The following is a 15,847-nucleotide window of genomic DNA, read 5'->3' as shown; positions in this document are numbered from 1 at the left end:
TTCCAAGGTGTCCCAAGTTATCCCCAAGGTTCATACAAACACTCTAGAATGACTTCAGAGGTTGTCCCAAGGTGTCCCAAGGTGTCCCCAAGTTTCATACAAATAAGCTAGCATGACTTCCGAGGTTGTCCCAAGGTGTCCCAAGGTGTCCTCAAGGTTCATACAAACAATCTAGAATGACTTCAGAGGTTGTCCCAAGGTGTCCCAAGGTGTGCCCAAGGTTCATACAAGCAATCTAGAATAACTTCAGAGGTTGTCCCAAGCTGTTCATACAAACACTCTAGAATGACTTCCGACGTTGTCCCAAGGTGTCCCCAAGGTTCAAACAAACACGTTAGAATGACTTCCGAGGTTGTCCTGAGGTATGCCCAAGGTTCATACAAACACTCTAGAATGAATTTCGACGTTGTTCCAAGGTGTCCCAAGGTGTCCCCAAAGTTCATACAAACACTCTAGAATGATTTCCGAGGTTGTCCCAAGGTGACCCCAAGGTTCATACAAACACTCTAGAATGACTTCCGAGGTTGTCCCAAGGTGTCCCAAGGTGTCCCCAAGGTTCATACAAACAATCTAGAATGACTTCAGAGGTTGTCCCAAGGTGTCCCAAGGTGTCCCCAAGGTTCATACAAGCAATCTAGAATGACTTCCGAGGTTGTCCCAAGGTGTCCCCAAGGTTCATACAAACAATCTAGAATGACTTCCGCGGTTGTCCCAAGGTGTCCCCAAGGTTCATACAAGCAATCTAGAATGACTTCCGAGGTTGTCCCAAGGTGTCCCCAAGGTGTCCCCAAGGTTCATACAAACAATCTAGAATGACTTCAGAGGTTGTCCCAAGGTGTTCCAAGGTGTCCCCAAGGTTCATACAAGCAATCTAGAATGACTTCCGAGGTTGTCCCAAGGTCTCCCCAAGGTTCATACAAACACTCTAGAATGACTTCCGAGGTTGTCCCAAGGTGTCCCAAGGTGTCCCCAAGTTTCATACAAAAAAGCTAGCATGACTTCCGAGGTTGTCCCAAGGTGTCCCAAGGTGTCCCCAAGGTTCATACAAACAATCTAGCATGACTTCCGAGGTTGTCCCAAGGTGTCCCAAGGTGTCCCCAAGGTTCATACAAGCAATCTAGAATGACTTCAGAGGTTGTCCCAAGGTGTCCCCAAGGTTCATACAGACTCTCTAGAATGACTTCAGAGGTTGTCTTTAGGTGTCCCCAAGGTTCATACAAGCAATCTAGAATGACTTCCGAGGTTGTCCCAAGGTGTCCCCAAGGTTCATACAAGCAATCTAGAATAACTTCAGAGGTTGTCCCAAGGTGTCCCCAAGGTTCATACAAAAACTCTAGAATGACTTGCGAGGTTGTCCCAAGGTGTGCCCAAGGTTAATACAAACACTCTAGAATGACTTCCGAGGTTGTCCCAAGGTGTGCCCAAGGTTCATACTAACACTCTAGAATGACTTCCGCGGTTGTCCTGAGGTGTCCCCAAGGTTCATAGAAATACTCTAGAATGATTTCCGAGGTTGTCTCAAGGTGTCCCCAAGGTTCATACAAACACTCTAGAATGACTTCCGAGGTTGTCCTAAGGTGTCCCGAGGTGTCCCCAAGGTTCATACAAACACTCTAGAATGACTTCAGAGGTTGTCCCAAGGTGTCCCAAGGTGTCCCCAAGGTTCATACAAGCAATCTAGAATGACTTCCGAGGTTGTCCCAAGGTGTCCCCAAGGTTCATACAAACAATCTAGAATGACTTCCGAGGTTGTCCCAAGGTACACTGGTGGACATAAAAATAGGAACTTTTTTCTGTGACCGAAAAACATAGTTCTTGTCGGAAATATTTTGTAGCCCTGAAAAGGACTGTTTAAGTGGTTGTTGGGAGGTGGTGTTGCGGTGTTCCACAGAGCGGAAACATTTTCTAACGGTCAATGTGTTGACCGTTATTCGCTATCACTTCCTCACAGCGTAGGGCCATATCGCCGATGAGGTTACGGCATTTGCTTCTGTCTATGCGTTTCCAAATAGCCTTGCAGCGTCTCCATAGTAAATCGGCAGAACGTGCATGCTTGTTCTTAAGCTGACGCTTGAGAGTTGACCACAGATTCTCAATCGGGTTGAGGTTGTTGGCGATGACACACCTATTGCACGCAAAAAAACACACAACAAATTTTTTTCCTATCTTTTTGTCCACCAGTGTACCCCCAAGGTTCATACAAGCAATCTAGAATGACTTCCGAGGTTGTCCCAAGGTGTCCCCAAGGTTCATACAAACACGTTAGAATGACTTCCGAGGTTGTCCCAAGATGTCCTCAAGGTTCATACAAACACTCTAGAATGACTTCAGAGGTTGTCCTGAGGTGTGCCCAAGGTTCATACAAACACTCTAGAATGACTTTCGACGTAGTTCCAAGGTGTCACAAGGTGTCCCCAAGGTTCATACAAACACTCTTGAATGACTTCCGAGGTTGTCCCAAGGTGTGCCCAAGGTTCATACAAACACTCTAGAATGACTTCAGAGGTTGTCCCAAGGTGTCCCAAGGTGTCCCCAAGTTTCATACAAATAAGCTAGCATGACTTCCGAGGTTGTCCCAAGGTGTACCAAGGTGTCCTCAAGGTTCATACAAACAATCTAGAATGACTTCAGAGGTTGTCCCAAGGTGTCCCAAGGTGTCCCCAAGTTTCATACAAATAAGCTAGCATGACTTCCGAGGTTGTCCCAAGGTGTCCCAAGGTGTCCTCAAGGTTCATACAAACAATCTAGAATGACTTCAGAGGTTGTCCCAAGGTGTCCCAAGGTTTGCCCAAGGTTCATACAAGCAATCTAGAATGACTTCAGAGGTTGTCCCAAGCTGTTCATACAAACACTCTAGAATGACTTCCGACGTTGTCCCAAGGTGTGCCCAAGGTTTATACAAACACTCTAGAATGACTTCCGAGGTTGTCCCAAAGTGTCCCAAGGTGTCCCCAAGGTTCATACAAACACTCTAGAATGACTTTTGAGGTTGTCCCAAGGTGTCCCAAGGTGTCCCCAAGGTTCATACAAACACTCTAGAATGACTTCCGAGGTTGTCCCAAGGTGTGCCCAAGGTTCATACAAACACTCTAGAATGACTTCCGAGGTTGTCCCAAGGTGTGCCCAAGGTGTCCACAAGGTTCATACAAACAATCTAGAATGACTTCAGAGGTTGTCCCAAGGTGTCCCGAGGTGTCCCCAAGGTTCATACAAGCAATCAATAATGTCTTCAGAGGTTGTCCCAAGGTGTGCCCAAGGTTCATACAAACACTCTAGAATGACTTCCGCGGTTGTGCTGAGGTGTCCCCAAGGTTCATAGAAATACTCTAGAATGATTTCCGAGGTTGTCTCAAGGTGTCCCCAAGGTTCATACAAACACTCTAGAATGACTTCCGCGGTTGTCCCAAGGTGTCCCAAGATATCCCCAAGGTTCATACAAACACTATAGAATGACTTCCGAGGTTGTCCCAAGGTGTCCCAAGGTATCCCCAAGTTTCATACAAGCAATCTAGAATGACTTTCGAGGTTGTCCCAAGGTGTCCCCAAGGTTCATACAAACACTCTAGCATGATTTCAGAGGTTGTCCCAAGGTGTGCCCAAGGTTCATACAGACTCTCTAGAATGACTTCCGAGGTTGTCCCAAGGTGTCCCCAAGGTTCATAAATACACTCTAGCATGATTTCAGAGGTTGTCCCAAGGTGTGCCCAAGGTTCGTACAAACTCTCTAGAATGACTTTTGAGGTTGTCCCAAGGTGTCCCTAAGGTTCATACGAACACTCTAGAATGACTTCAGAGGTTGTCCCAAGGTGTCCCAAGGTGTCCCCAAGGTTCATACAAACACTCTAGAATGACTTCAGAGGTTGTCCCAAGGTGTCCCAAGGTGTCCCTAAGGTTCATACAAGCAATCTAGAATGACTTCAGAGGTTGTCCCAAGGTGTCCCAAGGTGTCCCTAAGTTTCATACAAATAAGCTAGCATGACTTCCGAGGTTGTCCCAAGGTGTCCCAAGGTGTCCTCAAGGTTCATACAAACAATCTAGAATGACTTCAGAGGTTGTCCCAAGGTGTCCCCAAGGTTCATACAAACACGTTAGAATGACTTCCGAGGTTGTCCTGAGGTATGCCCAAGGTTCATACAAACACTCTAGAATGACTTTCGACGTTGTTCCAAGGTGTCCCAAGGTGTCCCCAAAGTTCATACAAACACTCTAGAATGATTTCCGAGGTTGTCCCAAGGTGACCCCAAGGTTCATACAAACACTCTAGAATGACTTCCGAGGTTGTCCCAAGGTGTCCCAAGGTGTCCCCAAGGTTCATACAAACAATCTAGAATGACTTCAGAGGTTGTCCCAAGGTGTCCCAAGGTGTCCCCAAGGTTCATACAAGCAATCTAGAATGACTTCCGAGGTTGTCCCAAGGTGTCCCCAAGGTTCATACAAACAATCTAGAATGACTTCCGCGGTTGTCCCAAGGTGTCCCCAAGGTTCATACAAGCAATCTAGAATGACTTCCGAGGTTGTCCCAAGGTGTCCCCAAGGTGTCCCCAAGGTTCATACAAACAATCTAGAATGACTTCCGAGGTTGTCCCAAGGTGTTCCAAGGTGTCCCCAAGGTTCATACAAGCAATCTAGAATGACTTCCGAGGTTGTCCCAAGGTGTCCCCAAGGTTCATACAAACACTCTAGAATGACTTCCGAGGTTGTCCCAAGGTGTCCCAAGGTGTCCCCAAGTTTCATACAAAAAAGCTAGCATGACTTCCGAGGTTGTCCCAAGGTGTCCCAAGGTGTCCTCATGGTTCATACAAACAATCTAGCATGACTTCCGAGGTTGTCCCAAGGTGTCCCAAGGTGTCCCCAAGGTTCATACAAGCAATCTAGAATGACTTCAGAGGTTGTCCCAAGGTGTCCCCAAGGTTCATACAGACTCTCTAGAATGACTTCAGAGGTTGTCTTTAGGTGTCCCCAAGGTTCATACAAACACGTTAGAATGAATTCCGAGGTTGTCCTGAGGTGTCCCAAGGTGTCCCCAAGGTTCATACAAACAATCTAGAATGACTTCCGAGGTTGTCCCAAGGTGTCCCCAAGGTTCATACAAAAACTCTAGAATGACTTGCGAGGTTGTCCCAAGGTGTGCCCAAGGTTCATACAAACACTCTAGAATGACTTCCGAGGTTGTCCCAAGGTGTCCCCAAGGTTCATACAAACACTCTAGAATGACTTCCGCGGTTGTCCTGAGGTGTCCCCAAGGTTCATAGAAATACTCTAGAATGATTTCCGAGGTTGTCTCAAGGTGTCCCCAAGGTTCATACAAACACTCTAGAATGACTTCCGCGGTTGTCCCAAGGTGTTCCCAAGGTTCATACAAACACGTTAGACTGACTTCCGAGGTTGTCCCAAGGTGTGCCCAAGATTGATGCAAACACTCTAGAATGACTTTCGAGGTTGTCCCAAGGTGTCCCCAAGTTTCATACAAACACTCTAGCATGATTTCAGAGGTTGTCCCAAGGTGTGCCCAAGGTTCATACAAACTCTCTAGAATGACTTCCGAGGTTGTCCCAAGGTGTCCCCAAGGTTCATACAAACATTCTAAAATGACTTCCGAGGTTGTCCCAAGGTGTCCCAAGGTTCATACAAACTCTCTAGAATGACTTTTGAGGTTGTCCCAAGGTGTCCCTAAGGTTCATACAAACACTCTAGAATGACTTCAGAGGTTGTCCCAAGGTGTCCCCAAGGTTCATACAAACACTCTAGAATGACTTCCGAGGTTGTCCCAAGGTGTCCCAAGGTATCCCCAAGGTTCATACAAGCAATCTAGAATGACTTCAGAGGTTGTTCCAAGGTGTCCCCAAGGTTCATACAAACACTCTAGAATGACTTTCGACGTTGTTCCAAGGTGTCCCAAGGTGTCCTCAAGGTTCATACAAACACTCTAGAATGACTTCCGAGGTTGTCCCAAGGTGTGCCCAAGGTTCAAACAAACACTCTAGAATGACTTCAGAGGTTGTCCCAAGGTGTCCCAAGGTGTCCCCAAGTTTCATACAAATAAGCTAGCATGACTTCAGAGGTTGTCCCAAGGTGTCCCCAAGGTTCATACAAACAATCTAGAATGACTTCCGCGGTTGTTCCAAGATGTCCCCAAGGTTCATACAAACACTCTAGAATGACTAACGAGGTTGTCCCTAGGTGTGCCCAAGGTTCATACAAACTCTCTAGAATGACTTCAGAGGTTGTCCCAAGGTGTCCCCAAGGTTCATACAAACACGTTAGAATGACTTCAGGGGTTGTCCTGAGGTGTGCCCAAGGTTCATACAAACACTCTAGAATGACTTTCGACGTTGTTCCAAGGTGTCCCAAGGTGTCCCCAAGGTTCATACAAACAATCTAGAATGACTTCAGAGGTTGTCCCAAGGTGTCCCAAGGTGTCCCCAAGGTTCATACAAGCAATCTAGAATGACTTCTGAGGTTGTCCCAAGGTGTCCCCAAGGTTCATACAAACAATCTAGAATGACTTGCGAGGTTGTCTCAAGGTACCCCCAAGGTTCATACAAGCAATCTAGAATGACTTCCGAGGTTGTCCCAAGGTGTCCCCAAGGTTCATACAAACACGTTAGAATGACTTCCGAGGTTGTCCCAAGATGTCCTCAAGGTTCATACAAACACTCTAGAATGACTTCAGAGGTTGTCCTGAGGTGTGCCCAAGGCTCATACAAACACTCTAGAATGACTTTCGACGTAGTTCCAAGGTGTCACAAGGTGTCCCCAAGGTTCATACAAACACTCTAGAATGACTTCCGAGGTTGTCCCAAGGTGTGCCCAAGGTTCATACAAACACTCTAGAATGACTTCAGAGGTTGTCCCAAGGTGTCCCAAGGTGTCCCCAAGTTTCATACAAATAAGCTAGCATGACTTCCGAGGTTGTCCCAAGGTGTCCCAAGATGTCCTCAAGGTTCATACAAACAATCTAGAATGACTTCAGAGGCTGTCCCAAGGTGTCTCAAGGTGTCCCAAGGTTCATACAAGCAATCTAGAATGACTTCAGAGGTTGTCCCAAGCTGTTCATACAAACACTGTAGAATGACTTCCGACGTTGTCCCAAGGTGTGCCCAAGGTTTATACAAACACTCTAGAATGACTTCTGAGGTTGTCCCAAAGTGTCCCAAGGTGTCCCCAAGGTTCATACAAACACTCTAGAATGACTTCCGAGGTTGTCCCAAGGTGTCCCAAGGTGTCCCCAAGGTTCATACAAACACTCTAGAATGACTTCCGAGGTTGTCCCAAGGTGTGCCCAAGGTTCATACAAACTCTCTAGAATGACTTCCGAGGTTGTTCCAAGGTGTCCCAAGTTATCCCCAAGGTTCATACAAACACTCTAGAATGACTTCAGAGGTTGTCCCAAGGTGTCCCAAGGTGTCCCCAAGTTTCATACAAATAAGCTAGCATGACTTCCGAGGTTGTCCCAAGGTGTCCCAAGGTGTCCTCAAGGTTCATACAAACAATCTAGAATGACTTCAGAGGTTGTCCCAAGGTGTCCCAAGGTGTGCCCAAGGTTCATACAAGCAATCTAGAATGACTTCAGAGGTTGTCCCAAGCTGTTCATACAAACACTCTAGAATGACTTCCGACGTTGTCCCAAGGTGTGCCCAAGGTTTATACAAACACTCTAGAATGACTTCCGAGGTTGTCCCAAAGTGTCCCAAGGTGTCCCCAAGGTTCATACAAACACTCTAGAATGACTTCAGAGGTTGTCCCAAGGTGTCCCAAGGTGTGCCCAAGGTTCATACAAACACTCTAGAATGACTTCCGAGGTTGTCCCAAGGTGTGCCCAAGGTTCATACAAACACTCTAGAATGACTTCCGAGGTTGTCCCAAGGTGTGCCCAAGGTGTCCCCAAGGTTCATACAAACAATCTAGAATGACTTCAGAGGTTGTCCCAAGGTGTCCCGAGGTGTCCCCAAGGTTCATACAAGCAATCAATAATGTCTTCAGAGGTTGTCCCAAGGTGTGCCCAAGGTTCATACAAACACTCTAGAATGACTTCCGAGGTTGTCCCAAGGTGTGCCCAAGGTTCATACAAACACTCTAGAATGACTTCCGAGGTTGTCCCAAGGTGTGCCCAAGGTGTCCCCAAGGTTCATACAAACAATCTAGAATGACTTCAGAGGTTGTCCCAAGGTGTCCCGAGGTGTCCCCAAGGTTCATACAAGCAATCAATAATGTCTTCAGAGGTTGTCCCAAGGTGTGCCCAAGGTTCATACAAACACTCTAGAATGACTTCCGCGGTTGTCCTGAGGTGTCCCCAAGGTTCATAGAAATACTCTAGAATGATTTCCGAGGTTGTCTCAAGGTGTCCCCAAGGTTCATACAAACACTCTAGAATGACTTCCGCGGTTGTCCCAAGGTGTTCCCAAGGTTCATACAAACACTCTAGAATGACTTCCGAGGTTGTCCCAATGTGTGCCCAAGATTGATGCAAACACTCTAGAATGACTTCAGAGGTTGTCCCAAGGTGTCCCCAAGGTTCATACAAACACTCTAACATGATTTCAGAGGTTGTCCCAAGGTGTGCCCAAGGTTCATACAGACTCTTTAGAATGACTTCCGAGGTTGTCCCAAGGTGTCCCCAAGGTTCATACAAACACTCTAACATGATTTCAGAGGTTGTCCCAAGGTGTGCCCAAGGTTCATACAGACTCTTTAGAATGACTTCAGAGGTTGTCCCAAGGTGTCCCAAGGTGTGCCCAAGGTTCATACAAGCAATCTAGAATGACTTCAGAGGTTGTCCCAAGCTGTTCATACAAACACTCTAGAATGACTTCCGACGTTGTCCCAAGGTGTGCCCAAGGTTTATACAAACACTCTAGAATGACTTCCGAGGTTGTCCCAAAGTTTCCCAAGGTGTCCCCAAGGTTCATACAAACACTCTAGAATGACTTCAGAGGTTGTCCCAAGGTGTCCCAAGGTGTCCCCAAGGTTCATACAAACACTCTAGAATGACTTCCGAGGTTGTCCCAAGGTGTGCCCAAGGTTCATACAAACACTCTAGTATGACTTCCGAGGTTGTCCCAAAGTGTCCCAAGGTGTCCCCAAGGTTCATACAAACACTCTAGAATGACTTCAGAGGTTGTCCCAAGGTGTCCCAAGGTGTGCCCAAGGTTCATACAAACACTCTAGAATGACTTCCGAGGTTGTCCCAAGGTGTGCCCAAGGTTCATACAAACACTCTAGAATGACTTCCGAGGTTGTCCCAAGGTGTGCCCAAGGTGTCCCCAAGGTTCATACAAACAATCTAGAATGACTTCAGGGGTTGTCCCAAGGTGTCCCGAGGTGTCCCCAAGGTTCATACAAGCAATCAATAATGTCTTCAGAGGTTGTCCCAAGGTGTGCCCAAGGTTCATACTAACACTCTAGAATGACTTCCGCGGTTGTCCTGAGGTGTCCCCAAGGTCCATAGAAATACTCTAGAATGACTTTTGAGGTTGTCCCAAGGTGTCCCCAAGGTTCATAGAAATACTCTAGAATGATTTCCGAGGTTGTCTCAAGGTGTCCCCAAGGTTCATACAAACACTCTAGAATGACTTCCGAGGTTGTCCCAAGGTGTCCCAAGGTGTCCCCAAGGTTCATACAAACACTCTAGAATGACTTCCGAGGTTAAACCAAGGTGTGCCCAAGGTTCATACAAACAATCTAGGATGACTTCCGAGGTTGTCCCAAGGTGTCCCAAGGTGTCCCCAAGGTTCATACAAACACTCTAGAATGACTTCCGAGGTTAAACCAAGGTGTGCCCAAGGTTCATAAAAACAATCTAGGATGACTTCCGCGGTTGTTCCAAGGTGTCCCCAAGGTTCATACAAACACGTTAGAATGACTTCCGAGGTTAAACCAAGGTGTGCCCAAGGTTCATACAAACAATCTAGGATGACTTCCGCGGTTGTTCCAAGGTGTCCCCAAGGTTCATACAAACACTCTAGAATGACTTCCGAGGTTGTCCTGAGGTGTCCCCAAGGTTCATACAAACAATCTAGAATGACTTCAGAGGTTGTCCCAAGGTGTCCCCAAGGTTCATACAAACACGTTAGAATGACTTCCGAGGTTGTCCCAAGATGTCCTCAAGGTTCATACAAACACTCTAGAATGACTTCAGAGGTTTTCCTGAGGTGTGCCCAAGGTTCATACAAACACTCTAGAATGACTTTCGACGTTGTTCCAAGGTGTCCCAAGGTGTCCTCAAGGTTCATACAAACACTCTAGAATGACTTCCGAGGTTGTCTCAAGGTGACCCCAAGGTTCATACAAACACTCTAGAATGACTTCCGAGGTTGTCCCAAGGTGTGCCCAAGGTGCCCACAAGGTTCATACAAACAATCTAGAATGACTTCAGAGGTTGTCCCAAGGTGTCCCGAGGTGTCCCCAAGGTTCATACAAGCAATCAATAATGTCTTCAGAGGTTGTCCCAAGGTGTGCCCAAGGTTCATACAAACACTCTAGAATGACTTCCGCGGTTGTGCTGAGGTGTCCCCAAGGTTCATAGAAATACTCTAGAATGATTTCCGAGGTTGTCTCAAGGTGTCCCCAAGGTTCATACAAACACTCTAGAATGACTTCCGCGGTTGTCCCAAGGTGTCCCAAGATATCCCCAAGGTTCATACAAACACTATAGAATGACTTCCGAGGTTGTCCCAAGGTGTCCCAAGGTATCCCCAAGGTTCATACAAGCAATCTAGAATGACTTTCGAGGTTGTCCCAAGGTGTGCCCAAGGTTCATACAGACTCTCTAGAATGACTTCCGAGGTTGTCCCAAGGTGTCCCCAAGGTTCATACAAACACTCTAGCATGATTTCAGAGGTTGTCCCAAGGTGTGCCCAAGGTTCATACAAACTCTCTAGAATGACTTTTGAGGTTGTCCCAAGGTGTCCCTAAGGTTCATACAAACACTCTAGAATGACTTCAGAGGTTGTCCCAAGGTGTCCCAAGGTGTCCCCAAGTTTCATACAAATAAGCTAGCATGACTTCCGAGGTTGTCCCAAGGTGTCCCAAGGTGTTCCCAAGGTTCATACAAACAATCTAGAATGACTTCAGAGGTTGTCCCAAGGTGTCCCCAAGGTTCATACAAACACGTTAGAATGACTTCCGAGGTTGTCCTGAGCAATGCCCAAGGTTCATACAAACACTCTAGAATGACTTTCGACGTTGTTCCAAGGTGTCCCAAGGTGTCCCCAAAGTTCATACAAACACTCTAGAATGATTTCCGAGGTTGTCCCAAGGTGACCCCAAGGTTCATACAAACACTCTAGAATGACTTCCGAGGTTGTCCCAAGGTGTCCCAAGGTGTCCCCAAGGTTCATACAAACAATCTAGAATGACTTCAGAGGTTGTCCCAAGGTGTCCCAAGGTGTCCCCAAGGTTCATACAAGCAATCTAGAATGACTTCCGAGGTTGTCCCAAGGTGTCCCCAAGGTTCATACAAACAATCTAGAATGACTTCCGCGGTTGTCCCAAGGTGTCCCCAAGGTTCATACAAGCAATCTAGAATGACTTCCGAGGTTGTCCCAAGGTGTTCCAAGGTGTCCCCAAGGTTCATACAAGCAATCTAGAATGACTTCCGAGGTTGTCCCAAGGTCTCCCCAAGGTTCATACAAACACTCTAGAATGACTTCCGAGGTTGTCCCAAGGTGTCCCAAGGTGTCCCCAAGGTTCATACAAGCAATCTAGAATGACTTCCGAGGTTGTCCCAAGGTGTCCCCAAGGTTCATACAAACAATCTAGAATGACTTCCGAGGTTGTCCCAAGGTACCCCCAAGGTTCATACAAGCAATCTAGAATGACTTCCGAGGTTGTCCCAAGGTGTCCCCAAGGTTCATACAAACACGTTAGAATGACTTCCGAGGTTGTCCCAAGATGTCCTCAAGGTTCATACAAACACTCTAGAATGACTTCAGAGGTTGTCCTGAGGTGTGCCCAAGGTTCATACAAACACTCTAGAATGACTTTCGACGTAGTTCCAAGGTGTCACAAGGTGTCCCCAAGGTTCATACAAACACTCTTGAATGACTTCCGAGGTTGTCCCAAGGTGTGCCCAAGGTTCATACAAACACTCTAGAATGACTTCAGAGGTTGTCCCAAGGTGTCCCAAGGTGTCCCCAAGTTTCATACAAATAAGCTAGCATGACTTCCGAGGTTGTCCCAAGGTGTACCAAGGTGTCCTCAAGGTTCATACAAACAATCTAGAATGACTTCAGAGGTTGTCCCAAGGTGTCCCAAGGTGTCCCCAAGTTTCATACAAATAAGCTAGCATGACTTCCGAGGTTGTCCCAAGGTGTCCCAAGGTGTCCCCAAGGTTCATACAAACAATCTAGAATGACTTCCGAGGTTGTCCCAAGGTGTCCCAAGGTGTGCCCAAGGTTCATACAAGCAATCTAGAATGACTTCAGAGGTTGTCCCAAGCTGTTCATACAAACACTCTAGAATGACTTCCGACGTTGTCCCAAGGTGTGCCCAAGGTTTATACAAACACTCTAGAATGACTTCCGAGGTTGTCCCAAGGTGTCCCAAGGTGTCCCCAAGGTTCATACAAACACTCTAGAATGACTTCAGAGGTTGTCCCAAGGTGTCCCAAGGTGTCCCCAAGGTTCATACAAACACTCTAGAATGACTTCCGAGGTTGTCCCAAGGTGTGCCCAAGGTTCATACAAACACTCTAGAATGACTTCCGAGGTTGTCCCAAGGTGTGCCCAAGGTGTCCCCAGGGTTCATACAAACAATCTAGAATGACTTCAGAGGTTGTCCCAAGGTGTCCCGAGGTGTCCCCAAGGTTCATACAAGCAATCAATAATGTCTTCAGAGGTTGTCCCAAGGTGTGCCCAAGGTTCATACAAACACTCTAGAATGACTTCCGAGGTTGTCCCAAGGTGTGCCCAAGGTTCATACAAACTCTCTAGAATGACTTCCGAGGTTGTTCCAAGGTGTCCCAAGTTATCCCCAAGGTTCATACAAACACTCTAGAATGACTTCAGAGGTTGTCCCAAGGTGTCCCAAGGTGTCCCCAAGTTTCATACAAATAAGCTAGCATGACTTCCGAGGTTGTCCCAAGGTGTCCCAAGGTGTCCTCAAGGTTCATACAAACAATCTAGAATGACTTCAGAGGTTGTCCCAAGGTGTCCCAAGGTTTGCCCAAGGTTCATACAAGCAATCTAGAATGACTTCAGAGGTTGTCCCAAGCTGTTCATACAAACACTCTAGAATGACTTCCGACGTTGTCCCAAGGTGTGCCCAAGGTTTATACAAACACGCTAGAATGACTTCCGAGGTTGTCCCAAAGTGTCCCAAGGTGTCCCCAAGGTTCATACAAACACTCTAGAATGACTTTTGAGGTTGTCCCAAGGTGTCCCAAGGTGTCCCCAAGGTTCATACAAACACTCTAGAATGACTTCCGAGGTTGTCCCAAGGTGTGCCCAAGGTTCATACAAACACTCTAGAATGACTTGCGAGGTTGTCCCAAGGTGTGCCCAAGGTGTCCACAAGGTTCATACAAACAATCTAGAATGACTTCAGAGGTTGTCCCAAGGTGTCCCGAGGTGTCCCCAAGGTTCATACAAGCAATCAATAATGTCTTCAGAGGTTGTCCCAAGGTGTGCCCAAGGTTCATACAAACACTCTAGAATGACTTCCGCGGTTGTGCTGAGGTGTCCCCAAGGTTCATAGAAATACTCTAGAATGATTTCCGAGGTTGTCTCAAGGTGTCCCCAAGGTTCATACAAACACTCTAGAATGACTTCCGCGGTTGTCCCAAGGTGTCCCAAGATATCCCCAAGGTTCATACAAACACTATAGAATGACTTCCGAGGTTGTCCCAAGGTGTCCCAAGGTATCCCCAAGGTTCATACAAGCAATCTAGAATGACTTTCGAGGTTGTCCCAAGGTGTCCCCAAGGTTCATACAAACACTCTAGCATGATTTCAGAGGTTGTCCCAAGGTGTGCCCAAGGTTCATACAGACTCTCTAGAATGACTTCCGAGGTTGTCCCAAGGTGTCCCCAAGGTTCATACAAACACTCTAGCATGATTTCAGAGGTTGTCCCAAGGTGTGCCCAAGGTTCATACAAACTCTCTAGAATGACTTTTGAGGTTGTCCCAAGGTGTCCCTAAGGTTCATACAAACACTCTAGAATGACTTCAGAGGTTGTCCCAAGGTGTCCCAAGGTGTCCCCAAGGTTCATACAAACACTCTAGAATGACTTCAGAGGTTGTCCCAAGGTGTCCCAAGGTGTCCCTAAGGTTCATACAAGCAATCTAGAATGACTTCAGAGGTTGTCCCAAGGTGTCCCAAGGTGTCCCCAAGGTTCATACAAACAATCTAGAATGACTTCAGAGGTTGTCCCAAGGTGTCCCAAGGTGTCCCCAAGGTTCATACAAGCAATCTAGAATGACTTCCGAGGTTGTCCCAAGGTGTCCCCAAGGTTCATACAAACAATCTAGAATGACTTCCGCGGTTGTCCCAAGGTGTCCCCAAGGTTCATACAAGCAATCTAGAATGACTTCCGAGGTTGTCCCAAGGTGTCCCCAAGGTGTCCCCAAGGTTCATACAAACAATCTAGAATGACTTCAGAGGTTGTCCCAAGGTGTTCCAAGGTGTCCCCAAGGTTCATACAAGCAATCTAGAATGACTTCCGAGGTTGTCCCAAGGTGTCCCCAAGGTTCATACAAACACTCTAGAATGACTTCCGAGGTTGTCCCAAGGTGTCCCAAGGTGTCCCCAAGTTTCATACAAAAAAGCTAGCATGACTTCCGAGGTTGTCCCAAGGTGTCCCAAGGTGTCCTCATGGTTCAAACAAACAATCTAGCATGACTTCCGAGGTTGTCCCAAGGTGTCCCAAGGTGTCCCCAAGGTTCATACAAGCAATCTAGAATGACTTCAGAGGTTGTCCCAAGGTGTCCCCAAGGTTCATACAGACTCTCTAGAATGACTTCAGAGGTTGTCTTTAGGTGTCCCCAAGGTTCATACAAACACGTTAGAATGAATTCCGAGGTTGTCCTGAGGTGTCCCAAGGTGTCCCCAAGGTTCATACAAGCAATCTAGAATAACTTCAGAGGTTGTCCCAAGGTGTCCCCAAGGTTCATACAAAAACTCTAGAATGACTTGCGAGGTTGTCCCAAGGTGTGCCCAAGGTTAATACAAACACTCTAGAATGACTTCCGAGGTTGTCCCAAGGTGTGCCCAAGGTTCATACTAACACTCTAGAATGACTTCCGCGGTTGTCCTGAGGTGTCCCCAAGGTTCATAGAAATACTCTAGAATGATTTCCGAGGTTGTCTCAAGGTGTCCCCAAGGTTCATACAAACACTCTAGAATGAGTTCCGCGGTTGTCCCAAGGTGTTCCCAAGGTTCATACAAACACGTTAGACTGACTTCCGAGGTTGTCCCAAGGTGTGCCCAAGATTGATGCAAACACTCTAGAATGACTTTCGAGGTTGTCCCAAGGTGTCCCCAAGTTTCATACAAACACTCTAGCATGATTTCAGAGGTTGTCCCAAGGTGTGCCCAAGGTTCATACAAACTCTCTAGAATGACTTCCGAGGTTGTCCCAAGGTGTCCCCAAGGTTCATACAAACATTCTAAAATGACTTCCGAGGTTGTCCCAAGGTGTCCCAAGGTTCATACAAACTCTCTAGAATGACTTTTGAGGTTGTCCCAAGGTGTCCCTAAGGTTCATACAAACACTCTAGAATGACTTCCGAGGTTGTCCCAAGGTGTCCCCAAGGTTCATACAAACACTATAGAATGACTTCCGAGGTTGTCCCAAGGTGTCCCAAGGTATCCCCAAGGTTCATACAAGCAATCTAGAATGACTTCAGAG

The sequence above is a fragment of the Anopheles gambiae genome, unplaced genomic scaffold (assembly GCF_943734735.2).
Source record: "Anopheles gambiae unplaced genomic scaffold, idAnoGambNW_F1_1 scaffold_12, whole genome shotgun sequence".
Classification (NCBI taxonomy): Eukaryota; Metazoa; Arthropoda; class Insecta; order Diptera; family Culicidae; genus Anopheles; species Anopheles gambiae.
The sequence above is the reverse complement of the archived record's forward strand: the minus strand, read 5'-3'. Positions refer to the sequence as shown.